The following is a 14,436-nucleotide window of genomic DNA, read 5'->3' on the forward strand; positions in this document are numbered from 1 at the left end:
GATTTTGGAATCATGACCATTGCAACTACACCAATATAATAAGACTTCATCCAATGATGCTAACTAAAAGAAGAATAATGTTAATCTCCATTAAGATCAACATAATTGTAATAGTACAAGAAAATCACAATACTATATATATATATATAATGGATTCTTGTTATATTTTATAATTTGATTTTGGAGTGATTTTTTTTGTAATTTTTTATCACCTATATAATTAGGTGGACGTTGTAGCATCATATTAAGAGAGAATAATACATCCATCTAGTCATCTTAATATTTTTGGTAAACGTATAACCCAACCACGTAATTTGTGTCTGCATTCCTTTCTTCACTTGTCTAAAAATTTGACATGGTATCGGAGCAGGTTTTTGTTCCTACTTCGATTTGCCATAACTATGCTCATTTCATTCATTTTGTTTTTTTGGGTGCATATTAATCGTGCTGCCACTAAATATTATAATTGCGTTGTTCGTTATTTTCAGCATATTTTTGTTATTTATCCAGAACCTAAACAAAAAATTTGACTTCTATTATATTCATGAAGTTGATCATTCAAATTAGGATTTTCATGTTCGAGTTGAGGGGAAGTCATGGGAATCAATAATTGATTCTTCAGTATAATTTTCAAATTTCAAGAAAATCATGATAATATCTAATTGATTCTTGTGATGTTTATGATTTGATATTTCATTGATATTCCTCATTTTCATTATTGACATGTGTAATTATTTATATAAATACACGAATATTATGATCGGAATCCTATCACGATTTTAAAGTCATGAGTTCGAACCCCACCAATATGTGAAATTTTTATAGTACTTTAATAGTAGGTGTAGTTTAATTTTAATAGTAAATATTGATTAGATTTAATTATATGACATTGATGAATAGTATATGATTGTTATTGTTATATATTGTTGTTGATAGTTGTTAGATATTGTTAATTGTGATTAACTTATTCAAGAAAAAATAACAGTTCATTGCTTTCACTTAAAAAAGAAATACTGACATTATAATACAAAATTAAGGGAGAATAATACAATTTATGTTTTTCTGCATTTATTCATTACAATTATATACTAATAATCAATATCAGATAATTATATATAGTTAAAAGAACTATTGTTAAAGTAGAATGAGACCTACTATTAAAGTAGAATCACAACTCACAAATTGAGTTTGAACCCTGACTGGGTTCTTAAAGTCATGGGTATCAATTTTATCAATTGAACTAGTTCTCATTGGCATATATCAAGAAGTTGAGTTCAAAATATTTTTTTATTCCCATAAAATAAGGATAGGGTTTGTTTTTGCACCACAACTATGATAGGTGACGCTTTTAGTACCATAAAATTAAAAATCACGTTTTTATAGTCCTAAAAAATATGATTTTTGGCATTTTTAATCCCAAAATCACAACACTTTTTTAGTTTCAAAACCACAACACACGTGACTTTTTGAAATTAGAAATACGTGATTATGAATTTTATGCGACTAAAAGCGATACATGCCATAATTATGATACCAAAACAAATTTTATCCTTATTTTATTGAGACTAAAAAAGCATTTTACCTCTAATTATATCATGTAATGTACATTTGTACATTTTGGAGTTCGCAATTAATACTTCAATTCATATTTGATTAATAGATTTGTAAGTCTACATCATATCTCTATCTATGTTTGATTTAAGACACTAAATGTTTGACACAATTAATGTATTATCAATTTCAAGATCAATTTAAAAAAATATTAAGTAAAATTCTTTATTTGCTGATCTAGAGGTAAATATATTCATTTTGACTTCGTGAGAATCGTAATAGGAAAAATAACCTGTGTGAGATCAAAGGAGCTAATATGTAGTGCTGAAATGAGAATATGTATGGCTTATTATACACATATTTAAATTGTTTGTGGGATTTATTCTCGTTTAACAAATAAGTTATAATTCACTAAATTTGTTGATATTAATAAAAAAATCGAATGAAATTTAATATTTACCCTCAATTGACTTATTACTCACTTATTGTAGGTCAAATAATTTTTTTTGAACTAAACTACTCTTATAACGGCGAAAATATACCTCCTCACATGCATTAATGCGTGAAGACATATGAGGGTGATTTGATGATAAAAAAATTTATTTGACCTGCAATAAATTAGTAATAAGTCAACCGATGATAAATATAGATTTTTTTCTGATTTTTTTGTTAATATTAGCAATTTCTATTAATTTTGACTAATAAAGTGACTTATTTATTAGAGGAAAGCAAACTTTAAAGATGTCTATGTAATTTTCCAAATCACAGGAATTCTACGTATAATTACATCAAATATTAAAAAAGAAGAATATAATTATCCAAAAAAAAAAAGCGATGCCTAGGGCTTCGTGCTAAAGTTATTGAACCAAAATAAAAGACAAAAACACCTAAATGAATTAATATGATCAACTTTTAAATGGAAAAAAATTGGGAAGTATGAAATTATTTTGTCTAGTTGCAAACTTCCTTTTTTTTCTTTTTTCTTTTTTCTTTTTTGTTTTTGTTGTTATAATTATAATAGGTGCATATTTTTCCATAGGTTGAGACAGATTTTTTGTATTTTCCCAACTTTACATCTCATAACCAGACAACCTCAGAAAACTAATTGGTAGTGACCTTTTGGTGTTAATCTTGGAAAATTAAAAATCAAAATATACATTGCCCATACCACAAAATATTAAAAAAAAAATGTAAATATCTTTCAATCATTCTTTAGATAATATTACATTATGGGTTTAATACAATTTATCTCTTATAATATTTCAAATTAGTCTATTGTCCCTAGATGAAAAAAAAATAACAATTTGCCTTTCTAGTAATTAAAATGAAGCAATTTACCCCATACAAGAACATAAATTGCTTTATTTTAAAAAATATAAAAAATAAATTGTTGTATTTTAAAATACACCGGAGAATAAATTGCTAAAAAAAAAAAAATTCATAAACGAGTTTCACTGAACATAGCTTACTGAAGATGCATTGAAGGCTTCAGATTGGTAAACAATTACTAAAATTACAATACAAACAAAGTTCAAACACTTTCCTAAAAGATGGTAAAAGGGAGATTAATTTTGAACCATTCGATTAGAACACAAGGCTCCAAAAGCTGGTGCTCACATGATCATACACAAGAAAGAGAGGTCGCAATGAGTTCATGTGATTACGTGTTCCTGTTGTGGTCACCGCAGATCATACAAACAATAGTTTGCTCGTCATTTCCAATAATAGTTATTGATTATTTACTTGAATTTGATATTGATAATTGGTATAATATTGATTGTTAGTGATTGATATATATATATATATATATATATATATATTATATTTTTGAGGTTCGAATCCACATTCTCGTAATTGTGAAACCTCAATCTTGCTAATTGGACAAGTGCTCGTTGACATTCTTATTATGATTTTTATTTACCTGAAATAGGATTACTTTGTACATTATGTACAGTCTCATACACCAAATTTAAATCATAACCCAGAGTTTCCCTCAAACAATTAAACATTTAAAATTCATAAAATTTGCAAATTAAACTTCATTTATCAATCATGTTGTGTATATAGGATTATATATCAAGTCACTAGAGTGTTTGTTGTCACATTCATCCAACAATTATAAATTTATATATAATTTAGACTAATTATGATCATATTTTTGTATTTTCAATTAAGGCTAAGGTTGCATAATCAAATATGAAATTATTGGTTTGAGCCCTACCAAAATTATTGGTATTTACATAATTTGATTAGTATTAAATACATATATATAATTCGAGCAACTTTATTGATTAATTAATTAGCTAGGCCCTTATGTTTAAGAATGTTCAAACTTACTAATGTTTAATCATTTCTATAAAGCGCAGGTATTTATTTGGATTTTTTTTTTAATTTTGGCAGAAAAATGAAAAAGCAGGGTACCCTATAGGCACATAAAAAAGAATTGTATCTGTGTTATGTGTGTCGGTCAGAATCCCTATAGTTAACTTACTGTTGTTAAGAATCGAAGCCTAACCATATAGAAATCAATATACAAGACATCTGTTCAATCCTATCAAATACTTGATAAGTTTTTGAATTCAAATCATGAAATTAATACAACATTCGATCTTAATTACTGGAACATAATAATAAGTGATACATATAGTTATTTGAGATGAGCACATGAAGATTCCCAAGTACGTAGGTCAAATACTAAACCACAATCCTATATTTAAAAATTGGGGTCTTGTGGAACTTTCCAACCTCACAACCAAAACAAAATAATCACAGACATGTGCCAGACAAAATCAGTGAAGAAGCCATATACCCTGTTACAAGGGCATAATCGTCACATCACATAATTTCCTAGCCATTATTAATTAATGCCCATTACTTAACCTCCCCCCCGCGATTCCATGAACTGATTGCGCTCAAACTCACCCATATCCTCAAATTCTCCCTTCTCTTCACACACACCTTAAACCATGACAATTCCACCTTCCTTATCCCTTCTCACTTTCTTCCTCGTCGCCTGCTCCGCAGCAGCTGTCGACCCTCCCTCCGTCGCACCCGCCGCCGCCCCCACCCCATCGACTGCCGCCAACGCCTCTGAATTCATCCGCACGAGTTGCGAAACCACACTGTACCCCGAACTCTGCTACCACTCACTAGCCGGCTACGCCAATGCCGTACAACAAGACCCCGGTCGCCTGGCCCGTGTAGCCATCGGCGTGAGCCTCTCCCGGGCCACGCGCATGACAATTTACCTCGCGAACGTCTCCCGCCAAGTGGACTACGGCGCCGACCACCGGGAAGCCGTGGCCCTCCACGACTGCTTCACCGTCTTCGGCGACGCGGTGGACCAGATACGAGGGTCGCTGAAGCAGATGCGGCAGCTGACGGGGACAGGGGAGGAGCTGAGGTTCCAGATGAGCAACGTGCAGACGTGGATGAGCGCAGCCTTGACGAATGAGGACACGTGCGTGGACGGGTTCGAGGATGTGGGTGACGGGCCGGTGAAAATGGACGTCTGCGATCGGACGGTAAAGGTGAAGGAGGTGACGAGCAATGCGCTTGCGCTGGTGAATAGCTACGTTGCTAAGGTTATGGCCCCATGAAACATAAATTCTGATTTTTGTGTGTGAAAATTTTTAGGTTAGGTTACTTTTGTTCGGTGGTAAGAGTAAAAAATCGGATTGAATTTTTTATTGCAAAATTTATTTTATTTTTTATTTTATTTAATATACACACATTATATATATATATAAATATATATTTATATACGTGATGTGTGTATGTTAAATTGAATAGAAGATGAAATAAGATTCACAATAGACAATTCAATTCGATTAAAACAACTATAGATAGTGAAAAAGGGTATAAGAGTAAATTGATAAGGGATAGTGTATGTATATCTAAACTTTTTTTGTCTTTTTTTTTTTTCTGGTACTGTGGATTTATGTACTTAATTAGGGATTCGTCGTGGTACAATATTTTGGGTTTTGCTGTGCCATTGTTTGTCCTTTTATAATATGTGTGTGTAAAATATTTTAAAATTATAAATACTTAATTATTTTATTATTGGATTGGTTATCTGTTATGGGATCGTGACTTCAAGATATAAAATATGTCGAAATTGAAGTATGTGTGGGTATTTTAGTAAATTTATTAAAAATATTAAAATTACTATTATGATTAAATTTTATGAAAAGAATGGAAAAATTAAAATATTAAGTTTTGATATTCAAAAGTTAATCCAACATTGTAGTTGGGATGAAGAAATTAAGAAAAACAAATTAATATATGATAAAATAATGGGAGTCTAGTCTTTTTTATTTGATTTTTGATTTAGAACTGTGGGAGTAACTCGAGTTTGAACCAAGAATTTCTCCTACAAAGGGATGAAGAGTTAAAATGCTTAATTTATATGCAAATCAAAATACCCTCAATTATATATTTTTTTTTCGCTATACAAAATGACCGTCTCGTTTCAAATTTTCTTATAAAAAATATTCTATTCATACACACTTAAAAATGAATAAAACTATTTAAGAAAATATCAATTATGATTAGTTATTAATTTATTTTTTCTTCTCCTTTTTATATTATCAAATAAAAATTTAAATTATGCAACTTATTAAGTATGCTCCGACAGCTCGTCGGGAAGTTGATATTAAGAGACTCTAGTGAAACTTGTTTTCGAGAATATTTTGGGTATTTTATGGGATTGTAACTGATGGAATATGCGAATGTTGCTATAACTGATGATAATTTCCGCAAAAATGTTGTTCACACGCTTCTGATGACCTAATCATAGTTTATTTTTTTCGCAAAATGTTGATTATACGCTTTTGATAACCTAATTCTGGTTTGGTTTGGCAAAACTTTTTGGTGAAGTAGTGAACACTTGATTCTATATATACTAATGATTTTTTAGGTCAGTGGTTAAAATTGGGGTTTTTTGTAACTTAATTTAAGATTATAGGTTTGAGTTCTATTGAACGTACGGGTATTTCTCTCTTTTTAAATTTATGTATAATTTATTATTTCATAATTATTAGTCATATTAATATATTGATTGGACTGATGTATTGCTCAGTTGTTATTGTAATTTGTTATTTCATAATTCTTTGTTATATTAATATATATATTGATTGAATTGATGTGGTTGCTCAGTTGTTCAATTTATTTAAACATTAATGTAATAATTTAATTATTGTTCATGCTATCTTTAAAAAAAAATGATTCTATAAATGTAACTTTTGATGAAAATTGAGCTTTGTTGATTTGATGTAGTTGTGATGTAAACACTAGAAAAAAATTTACTATTACGTGCATTTTATTGGTCATGGACTAAAAGTCATGGTAATAATTATTATTAATCATGATCATTAAAATCAATGCAAAAATTTAGTTTATTTATCGTGAAAAATATCTTTGGCATGACAAATATTTTTGTCATAGTTCTTAGCCGTAACAAATATTTTTTAGCCATACTCACAAAATCACGACTAACAACCATTGTGTAACCGTGAACAATAACTATTTATTATTAATATTGATTCACTAGAAGGGGCAAAATATTTTTTTAGTCTCATAAAATAAGAGTAGAATTTTTTTTGGTACAACAACCATGACAAGTGATGCTTTTAGTTCCACAAAATACAAATTACGTCTTTTTAGTAAAAAATAAATAATTGTGGGCCTTTTTAGTCTCAATATTACAATACTCTTTTAGTCCCAACAACGCCTTTTTAGTTTCAAAACTACAATGCACGTGACTTTTTGAAATTAAAAATACATGATTATGAGTTTTATGGGACTAAAAATGACACTTGTCAAAGTTGTGGTACCAAAACAAATTCTATCCTTTTTTATGAAACTAAAAAAATATTTTGCCCCACTAGAAGAAAATAATAATGATAATATTGGTGATTGAATGATAAATGATAATATTAAATTTACTATTAATACATTATTGAATTTTTTATTTTCTACAACAATTCTTACAATATCAATTTTATATATCTATTCGATCAAAATTATTTTATAATAAATTTATAATAAACTAGATAAATATATATTATAATAAATTTATATAAAATAAAATAAATATCTACATATTTAATAAGACTCGAACATATGTGGCGGCATCAGTTTTAGACCGCAATCGATTTTTCATAGCAACCTCCATTCTTCTCAACTTTTAGCCTTTCGCCGTTTGCTCACGTCGAGAAAATTATATGAGTCCGGGATTTGTGGCGTACGACATATGATTTATTACTTTAATTATGATGTTTTTCTTTCTCCTGTTCATTCACATCTGGGCATCGAAATGATCCGATGATTCTCTTTGACCTAATTAATGAATAATTTGGTTGGTACATATCATCAAAGGAACAAAATCAGAATCATTAGGTTGGTACCCAGAAAACAAAAAATTAATTAATTAGGTGATTTCAAAAAAAAAAAAATACCTAATGAAAACTAATAGAATAATCTCGTTGGACATGTTAAAATCAAAAAGGGCGTGAGGAAAAAAAATATTATTACATATATTTTAATTGTTATAGACTAATAGCCCTTGTAAATAATTATTATTAATTATGGTTAAATAAATCAATATAAAAATCGAGCTAATTCACCCTGAAATAAATATTCTTCGGTGGCTCTCAGCTATGGCAAAAACAACTATATTTATAAAAACTATGGTTAATAAATGTTATGTGGTAATAATTAATAATGTTATACTATGTATTTCTTTTTAATCATGACTATTAACAAATGGTTACATGCTATATTTCTTTTAATTGAGATTTATAATTTTTTTTAATATTAATAAAATATTTATAATTATATTAAATTTAAGAAAACTGAGTGTAATTTACCATTAATATCGAGCTGCATCCAAATGCTGTAACCGCAGTACGTAATTTAAGTTTGATTAGGTAGCTTCTAATTTTTGCACAATAACTTAATTAAACAGGTTGGACTTGTTTTCGGAGAAAGAAGTCTAAATTAGTCCCAAATTCTAGGGTCCAACTCCTTGTCTGACTTAATTGACTTATTATAAGTTAATTTTTTTTCTAATTAAATTGCTCATATATATATATATATATATAAGAACAAAGTTTGATCAATTTATATATATATATATATATATATTTTATACCCCAATTTTTTTATATATATATACATATATATTATTTATATTTATCAAAATTTTACTTTATAGTTTAATTCTGTTGTTCTCTTTTAGATTTTTATTTTTCTAAAAAAATAAATAAATTTAGTTGTTTAATTCTACTCAAAATAGGATTTAATTTTTTATTTCTATTTAAATATTTATCCCTTTATATTTTTTATAAATTATTTTCTTATATATTATGTTCATCGACTAAAATTTTATTTTATAGTCGATTTCTTTTGTTCCTTTTTAGATTTGTATCTGTTTTGCAACAAAAAAGAACATATTCATTTAGTACTAATAGGTATATATTTCATTTAATATTAATTTGTATAGTTCTACTCAAATTACCAATTAATTTTTATTTAAATATTTTATCCCTTTGTATTTTTTAAACTTTAATATAATAATTTGATCCATTAAAATTTGACTTTATAGGCATAAAAAATAAAACAGAAAAGTTGTAAACGTTTGCAGCATAGAACAAGATCTCCTGAGCCAATCATGCAAGGAGATGTTGGTTGGAAGTATTAGGGGTTTGGATGTCTTGTGAATTAGGCAGCAGAAGCAGGCAGGCAGGCAAATTATAGAAAGAGAGATGGGCGGATGTGGGGCGTAGAATAGAGAAGCATGTGAATTAGGGGAAGGACAGTTTGGAGTGAAAGGGAGAGATAACAATCATGTGTACATCTATACATATCCTCATTGCCTAAATGGCAAAGGCTCAGGGCTCCATGCTCTTCACGGGTTTGCCCTTTGCACTTTTCAATTTCTGACCTCTCACTCTTGTGGGACTATACACCACTTACTGTACCTCTCTCTCTCTCTAATAATTTTTGTTTATTTGTTCTTTATGATTGAGTTAGGTTGATGAACTGTCCTGTGGATTCTGATTTTGTCTTGGCTTATGATGATTTTGAGCTGTTCTTTTTTTTGTTTATATCTTTACAGATCATGAAGGGCAGTTTGTTAGTTAATTATAACTCTAACGACTTAGATGTATTTTTGATTCGGTAATTTAAGTTCTACCATATTTTTACCTTTTAAATGTTTAGGATAATATTTTGTTCTTACATCTTTTTAATTTTTGTGATTTTAGTTGTTCTTTTGCCAGAGTTAACAATTCTTATAGGAAAATGCTTGTCTCTCACTTGATATGTTAAAATTGGGGCTTTTGTTCATATTAGCCTATTTTTGTCATTATTTTTGTTAATAAACTTTTTAGGGTAGTATTTTGGTTTTACATTTTTTCTATTTTCACGATTTCAGTCCCTTTTCTCGTCTAATTCATCATTCTCGCCGGTGGAGGTGAACTCTGACGAATAAAAAGACTGAAATCATGAATATTAAAAACATATGCAGGACCAAAATGTTATTCTAGAAAATATTAAATGACCATAAGTTATAGGATTAAAAATGCATTTACCTAATAGTTAATTTACCTTTGGGAACAATTTACATTTGACTATCGTGATTATTTATTTTGCAAAATTTTAAGATTTACGTATTTTTTATTAGGTTGATCTGAACGTATAATCGACACATTTCAATATTTTTGTTGTTGCCGATCATATATATTACTGGCCAGGTGGTTTTGAGCTACTGGCCTGGGCTAGTCCCAAATTTCAATGCCTGTGACCAACTCAGGACCGGTCTGGTCCCAAGTAAGTTTGGGTCAACCCAATCCATTTTTTATCGGTTCAATCTGATCTTGAACTAGACTAACTCAACTCGGCCCACTAAACATCTTGAATCTCGACTGAACAACTTAATGGTTCGATATAGGTAAGTAATATTTTATCACTTTTTGAATATGATATGCATCATCACTTTTAAATTATATTTTGTATAAATTATTTATTTTAATTTTTGTAAGAGACGTTCATATATAAGTAGGATACTTTGGTAACACCAAGTAGGGGGTTTGAGCCTGATCAGCAGTAGCTCTGCCGTCAGATTGGAATGAGTTGCATGATCCAACAGACTCTAAAATCCAAAAGCTTATGATTGGTTTAGAGAGAACACATGGGCCAACAGTTGCCACCACAAGATTTTAGTTTCCCTATATTTCCAGGAAAGAAATGTTTGGCTGGGCCGTACACAAATACATTGTTGCTACTAGATACCGTTTTTTTTTTGGTAACCAATCAAAAAGACAAATCGCATAATTTTGATGCATCAAATACCTAAATAAATTGATATTTTTCTTTTAACAAAATATATAAAGATAGAACAATATAAACTAGAGCCCATCATAAAAATAGATAAAAAAAACCAACATATAAATCCAATTCGGACCCAAAACTTGTATTTTATTTTTTAGTTGATAAATAACAATCAGGGATCATAGATAATAAAGTTATTATTATAATGTTTAGATGAAAAAATATGGTAGTGATATTTGTGACGGATAATGTGATGGATAATTGTAATTGTTTTTTTCGATGAAATTTATGATTTATAATTTTTTAATTAAATTATAAAAAATAAATTTATATTCAAAATTAAATAATAAATATTGAATTACAAAAGATATATAAAATTATAAATGATGAGCGAAATCTGTGTGGGATGTCAAGTCTTGCTTCTTGAGTTTACTAAGATTAATGGGATATCCATAAACTTATGATGTAAATATTGAACTATGAGTTTTGTTTCTTTGTTTATGGTTGTAGTTATGTATATTACCGGCAACATTGAAAATTTGATAATTTTATTTAGAAAATAGTTATTTATTTTAAGAATTTTTAAAAATAACCTCATATTAAAATTGAAAAATGATTGCAAACTTGGCCCGTGGGCCGTTAAAATATAATGGTAGAATCGTTAGTGGATTGAAGGGAGGAAAAACACTTTGAAAATATTGCAAACTTAGTTCTGTGAGTAGAATAAGCTTATTTAAAAATTAGTCCCGTACTTTACAAGTTTTTAAAAATAATCCCACATTTTGTTAAAATTGACGAGAATGAGTTTACCTTACACGACTAAATTCATAATATTATCTGAATGTTTTTATCTCTCTTCAATCCACTAATAATTAATCACTGGTCTCTCACATGATTGATACATTTTTAAAGGGTGAATGGTAATTTACCCCCTATGATTAAAAATGAGCATATTACCCCATTATAAAAAATATATAGCAATTTATCCCTCTGTATTTTTTAAAAAATGAAGCAATTTACCTCCTTATATGGGGAGGTAAATTGTTTCATTTTAAAAATTATAGGAAGGTAAATTGTTGTCTTTTAAAAGATATAGGGAGGTAAATTGCTATTTATCTTTTCATAAGGTGTAATTTATTCATTTGTGATATTACAAGAGTTACTTGCATTTTTTCTCATTTTTAAATTAGGATATATTTGGGGATAAACATGATTTTAGTTTTGGGGAATTTGATTAGGCATGTCTTTTTATTCAAACTTATCTCTAATTTTAATATATTATTGTTGGGTCCGGTATTGAATTTTGACAAACTTGCCCCTCCCCCCTCAATAGTGGTTTTGGTAAGGTGATGACGAAACTAAAAATGATATTCTTTCGCCCCCACCCCCCTCAATAGTGGTTTTGGTAAAGTGATGACGAAACTAAAAATGATATTCTTTCGCCCCCACCCCCCTCAATAGTGATTTTGGTAAGGTGATGAAGAAACTAAAAATGATATTCTTTCACCCCCACTCCCCTCAATAGTGGTTTTGGTAAGGTGATGACGAAACTAAAAGTGATATTCTTTCGGCCCCACCCCCCTCAATAGTGGTTTTGGTAAGGTAATGACGAAACTAAAAGTGGTATTCTTTAATTTTTATGAACAGACGTGAGTTAGAAGGTTTTAGCTAAGTTTTTCTAAAATATGTTACGAGCTTCTACACCTTACAAAATGATTTAAGAGTTTAAAAAATATTAAATTTTAATTTAAAAATAAAACATTGGATAAAATAAAATGCTAAAATTTAGACGTGTTTTCACATTCTTGTAAAATGTTAGTGTGTTTGATATAATAAAATCTTATTATTAGTAAAATGATAAAAAAATAGAAAGATATGATACCATTAGAATTAAATAAATTATTATTTCTTGATATATGTTGTATTTAAATCTTTTTCAAATACTTTCATAAATACTTCACATTAGTTTAACTTCATAAAGATTAATATTTTTCTTTACAAAAATGAATAAAAGACGAACATATATAATTGATATTAACATAATATATATAAGACGAATACATATAATTGATATTTTTTTGCATCAAAATAATATTAACATTCACGCTAGTTGAATATTAACACAATATATATAATGTTCATTGCAATGAGTATTTTCCGTCATATAATTTATAACGGCTTAAATCTGTATCTCTTTACTATATATGATATCAATAGCAGTTTTATTTTTGCGTAGTTGTTATAATTAAAAATTAATTATTAATTACACAAGTGCGAATTATGTTAAGAATAGAATTTAAATATACCAAATTAACAAAGTTATTTTTGTTTTATGAATTATTAATTGTTAAGATATACCAATGGATGTATATAATTAGGTTAATTATATTTAGATTGTTTCTAATATTATAAAATTATATTTTTTTAAAAAAAAATTAATTTACACTTAGACTTTCTTAAAAAATCACTATTTACATTTAATCTGTTTTTGTTAGAGTTTGAAATGAAAAATGCCAACATCAATAAAATATTACATAAATTTTTAATTTTACCTTCATTTAGTATTTCATGTCGTAATTTTGTACTTATAGGGTGAAAATCGTAACAATGTTAATCTTACTATATATATATATTATATTTATCCATTTATAAGAACAAAAATTAACTTGAAAATGTTAAATGAGAGGCAAAATTGAAAGCATACATAATTTTTTTTGGCTAAAGTTATTATTTTTTATACAAACCTTAGTGAAAGAGGATCAGGTATAAACCGAGAATTTTAGAGAGGGTGTAAATGTAATTTTTAAAATTTCTTTTTTAAAAAATATAAATTATATTTTAAAAGAGAATTTTTAAGTGTAATTAATCCTATAATTAATACATTATGCTTTCATATATATATATATATATATATATATTGGTTATTGTAACACGTGTTTTTATCCTAAACTTTAAAAATTGTTAACTACATCATAAATTATTAGCAGTAACAACGTAAGTTAGAAAGTAACTGTCATTTGTCTTTCAAAATTATTTCACATTATCTTTTAACTCCAGGTTGCCAAAAAAAAAAAAAACTCAAATAGTAAGAGAAATTTGACTTTATTCGACTTTGATTGAAGATTGGCGACAGTTTTGTGCTATAGTTGGTGGTTGCAATTTCCTAAATTCGTCACAAAATTTCTGCGGAGGGTTGCTAGGGTGGCCCCAGGTTGCGACGGTCTCTTGATTTGTGTCCACGGCGAGCTTGCAATGTTATCACTCAGATTGAATCTATTTTAGTAAAATCTAATTATAATAACACTCATTTTTTTCGAAGTTTGGTTAATAATTATAGATAAATTTTATATAATTTGAAAAATTACATCTAATACCTTTAAAATTTGATTTCGTATAACAAATAAGTTTTTTCATTAGTCAATATTTTTCGAATTTGATGTATTAACAAAAAAATTGGATAAAAATTCATATTTATCCCGATTGACTTATTACTGATTTATTGCATGTCAAATAAATCTTTTTATGATCAAATTATCATTATATATCTTCATA

The 14,436-nt window shown here is 28.1% G+C and overlaps 1 pseudogene; it reads left to right on the forward strand.

Annotated features, from left to right (window-relative positions):
• Positions 1-4,449: 4,449 nt before the first annotated feature.
• On the forward strand, positions 4,450-5,613 carry LOC105156216 (21 kDa protein pseudogene; annotated as a pseudogene).
• The last annotated feature ends 8,823 nt before the right edge of the window (positions 5,614-14,436 follow it).

The sequence above is a fragment of the Sesamum indicum genome, linkage group LG2 (assembly GCF_026168435.1).
Source record: "Sesamum indicum cultivar Baizhima isolate 11 linkage group LG2, ASM2616843v1, whole genome shotgun sequence".
NCBI classification, from domain to species: domain Eukaryota; kingdom Viridiplantae; phylum Streptophyta; class Magnoliopsida; order Lamiales; family Pedaliaceae; genus Sesamum; species Sesamum indicum.